Here is a 4,931-nt window from a genome sequence, read left to right as displayed (position 1 = left end):
AGTACTCTGAAATTATTCATCAACAGCAGGAGACAAGCATTTCCTGAGTGTCACTAAGGGAGAAAATAGTCTATTTCAGATGCCACAATCCTACTGATTGTGTTCCTAAGCATCTCTTCCTCGTGGGATTGTAAATTCTTTTGACGACTTCATCTTTGGACAACCCAGAGCACCTAACACATGGATGAGTACCTAGCAACCGCAAATAAATGAATGAAGTTAAAATCACTATGAAAACATATGAGACTTATTTCCTCCCAAGGCAATAACTGGTAATGTGTGTACTTCTAACAAAAGCTCGCATTAAATTCAGTGGCTAAATACTTCAGTTGGCTCTCAGCCCATATGAGGGGGATAGTGACCCATTTACATGTCAAGGAAACAGAAAAAGGGGCAAGATCAGTCCTTAAATTGAACCCAAGTTTCTTGAAGGCATATTATCCTCCTCTCCAATTCTGTACTCACATTTGATTACTCCTTAAATTATCCTATGGTTCAGAACTGAAGCTTATACATCTCCATGAGGGAAATTCCTGTGAAAAGTTACAAGTTGAAAACATCAGTGCAATGGTATAATACTCACACATGATTATGTTGTCATGTGTGAGACAATTACGATGGTTGATTTATATATATATAAAAAACCCAATATATTTGTGTGCATGGAAACATGTGCAAGGATGTCCACTGCAGCTTTATGATATTGAAAAATTGGAAAAAAATGCAAATGTCTACTGGTATGCAATAAAAAATAAATTTTGGTATAGTCATATATTCAATGCTATAAAGTAGTTTTAAAAAGTGAAATCTAGGGGCGCCTGGGTGGCTTGGTCGGTTAAGCGTCCGACTTCGGCTCAGGTCACGATCTCACGGTCCGTGAGTTCGAGCCCCGCGTCGGGCTCTGGGCTGACAGCTCGGAGCCTGGAGCCTGTTTCAGATTCTGCGTCTCCCTCTCTCTCTGCCCCTCCCCTGTTCATGCTCTGTCTCTCTCTGTCTAAAAATAAATAAAAACATTAAAGAAAATTTAAAAAATAGAAAGTATAAAGCAATACTATATGCTGTTTATGGACACATGTATGTAGAAAATGTATAAAACCATGAATGACAATGATAAACACTAAGATCAGGATGGTGTTTCCTTTGGAGAGAAGGGGAGTCAGACTCAGAAGAGACAGAACTTTAACTGTATCTATAATGTTTTAGTTTGTAAAAAGAATTGGTGCAAATAGAGCAAAACATTTAGATTTGATTAAGTCTCGCAATATGTAAATGGGTGTTTGTTACATGATTCTTTGTATTTGTCTATATATTTCAATTGTACACCTTATAATGGAAAATTAAGTGAACAACAAAACAACGGAAGCCAATGTTTCCAACTGAAGGAAGTTAACAGCAGAGGAGACGGGAGTTGGCATGAGTTAACAGTCAGGTGTCTATGTGATAACAACAGGAGAGTGGGGCAATTACTGACGTGGGTCAATACAATTCCTGCGTGATGCAAAGTTTTTCACCAAACTGAAATTACAATTCACACTGAACTCAGGTTCATGTGATCACCCACAAAATATCATCCAAAAACAAATGCCTGTGTCCAAGGAGGTTAAAAATTCCAGAGTCTAGAATAAAAAGGAAATCTAACAGCAAATGCAACCAAGTACCAATAAGGATGACATGAACAGATTAGTCTGGAGAAAGAGCATTTTGCAGCAGAATCTGACAAATAAAGATCATATGTTTTTTGCTTTAGGCTAGCAAGGCTGGTTGGCCATCTAATTTTTTATGGCGACTCTAGGAACTCATAACATCCCAGAACGACTGGGCTGATGTGTATGAGTGGAGTCTGATCTAGATCAGTGCAATCATTCTGCCTTCCACATGCCCCAACTCTTCCAGAACATGACAGGACAGTTTGTAGAACCATCTGGAATTCACACAACGCACCGCGCTGCATTAAGCCTTTGTGCCCCTGCAGAGTTCCATTCACTCTGGAAAATGCTGTTTTCTCCCCCTCACTCTCTTCCCATTTTCCCTAAACCCTAATCATTGTAGCTTTCAAAAGCCTCGTTTTGTCCTCTGCTTGTCTGAAGTTTCCCCTAAGACTGGGTCAATACTCACTACTTTGTGTAATTTTCCACTTTTCTCCCACTGATTATAATTATTGCTCTCTTCTAGATTGTAATTCCCAAGACCACACCTTGAAAATCAAGGGTCTAGCTCAGTCCCTGTCTTAGCAGGTGCTCAGTATTTGATGAATGAGGAAGATCTTTGGATTGGTGTTCATGACTGTTGATAATATAGGTCATGCTTCCTGTTATTTCATATTATAGAAGATGAAGCCTGATTTAAAATGTATTATTATTATTACTAATTTTTCCGTACACCTCCTCCTTGCTCATCTTCTCTCCTATTTCAGAAAGGTTATATCTTCCTTCATAGAGCCACTCAAAGAGAAAAAGACCAGGTAGATCTGAGGGAGGTCTAATAAGAATCAGGCTCTCTTTTTCTCCCTATTGCAAAAACCCAGTTTTGCCATTGATTTTACTGTTCCCCAAAATCAATTTGCCCAGATGTCAATGGGATGAACTGTTGATGATCGTGTCTAAGGCTGTTGCATCATGTACACTTAGTGGGACCAAACATAGCCACTCACCACAAGGGTCTGGGGAAGGCTGAAAGTACTGATTTCAGGGCCTCCCTCTGAATCTCCTGAGTTAGGATTTACAGGGGTGGGGCCTGGACGATGCGCATTCAGTATGTGTGAGTGTGGTCATGCCTTGCTGTACCCATGTGTGATGGCCTTCTCTGAGACTTCAGAGAAACAGAATAGGCTTACACTGAAACACAGAAGATGAAATAAAATATTTCTAAAATATTGGATCTTCTTATCCTTATTCTCCAAAGTCCTTTGGCTATCCCTGACAGGATTCCTCATTTACCCCCATTACTCTGAAGGCCATTTGTTAATGCCTCATTTCTCCTGGTCCTGGAATCTCAAAATTCCTTCTACTTTATCAATCAGGGCAATTACGGTGTGTTTTAAAAGCTCCCCAGGAGACTCAGATGATTGGGTAGGTGGGTATTTGACATATGAAAAAATATTGGCTTTCAACTCTGCCTAAACTCAAAATCTCCTCAGGTGCTTTTAAAACAGACAAGAAATCCTGGGCTTTATACAAGACCAATTAGAGCAGAGCCTCTAGGAAGGGAGCTGAGGCATTAAAAAAAAAAAAAGCATCCTTAGATTATTTTAATGAGTAAAGAACCACTGGTTTAAAATCTGAGAGGGACAGAGAAATACATATGAAAAAGACATAAGAAAACCACAAAGAAATATTTGGACACAAAAGCCAATTATACACTTTAAGGACTATGCATTAATAATTAATAATGAATCAGTGATATAATTAAAGCCAGATGAAATGTTTTCAGAAGTAATCTTTATCATACAATGTATGCTATGCCTTAATATCCAACATAACATAATAAATATAACATGGTATAATATAATATACCTACTGAAAAGTGTACCAAATAATTTTGGAGATGAATTTGAAATATTAGGACATGATGTAGCAGGAACAATACTTCCTTGAATTTGCCATTTTCAGTTAGGGAATTGGTTCTCAGCCCTGACTGCTCACTGGACTCACCTGGGCGGCTATTGATGTCTGATCTGACTCTACCACCAGGCATTCTGATTTAATTGGTCTGGGAGGCAGGCAGGGACTGAGGATTTAAAAAGCTCTCCAGGTGACTCTAATGCACAGCTGAAGTTCAAAACCACCAACTTATGGCATGGCAATAGACATACACACACCCAAACAAAAAAGGAAAAAACTGAACAAGGTGTACATAAATTGTGTGCAAGACATTGTATTACTGTCTTTGCTCATGGGTGTCTTTGAAATATTCAATAAAAAATTACAAAACAGAAACGTATTTTGCTTAGGTTTTTCTATTCTATTCTCAAAACAAGAGGGAGTTCTGTGTAGGCAGGCCGTCGCTAAACTTCATGCAAATGCAGTCTTATTTGTTATAAGCATTTCATTCAGGGTTTAAATTAGGAGGAAATCTCGAAGGAAGTTAGATCTCAAAACATTAGATGGATTTAGGAAAGCATTAGGGTATGACTCTCTATAGGTTTACCAAGTAAAAGATATCTAGTTAAATTTCGGGGCGCCTGGGTGGCGCAGTCGGTTAAGCGTCCGACTTCAGCCAGGTCACGATCTCGTGGTCCGTGAGTTCGAGCCCCGCGTCGGGCTCTGGGCTGATGGCTCAGAGCCTGGAGCCTGTTTCCGATTCTGTGTCTCCCTCTCTCTCTGCCCCTCCCCCGTTCATGCTCTCTCTCTGCCCCCAAAATAAATAAACGTTGAAAAAAAATACTTAAAAAAAAAAGATATCTAGTTAAATTTCAATGTCAAGCAAGGAACAAATTTTTTTAGTGTATGTTCCAAATATTGCATAGAGCATACTTACATTACATTTTTATTTTTTATGTCAATTTTGACTGGGTATCTTATTTTCTTTGCTAAATGTAGCAACTGTAACACTCTGTAGGTTAGGAAGAGACAGAGACAAGAGGGGATTCTCAAGTATTTTTGAGGTGTTAGGACCCTGGCTAGAGTGTAGGTCTCCTAGCAATATCTGTTTGGCAGTTTTTTCTTACCTGGGAAAGGAAAGGAGTGCCGGGAAGGGCGAGGACAGGAGAAGAGGGTATTATAAAGAGAGGCTGTCCTTTTGGGGAACTTTTAATGCTCATCAATAACGATTAAATAATTAAAGCCATGAAGGCTATCGATAGCCCCCTTATCAGAAGAAGAGTGGCAAAGAAACCAAGGAACCAGCATGAGCAGATCAAATGACCAGACCCTTATCTGACAGATAATGAGCTTCCAGTGTGCTGATTGCAATATAAATCACCAAGCTGTAAA

Source organism: Prionailurus viverrinus, chromosome A2 (genome assembly GCF_022837055.1).
Source record: "Prionailurus viverrinus isolate Anna chromosome A2, UM_Priviv_1.0, whole genome shotgun sequence".
NCBI classification, from domain to species: domain Eukaryota; kingdom Metazoa; phylum Chordata; class Mammalia; order Carnivora; family Felidae; genus Prionailurus; species Prionailurus viverrinus.
This window is presented reverse-complemented; position numbering follows the sequence as displayed.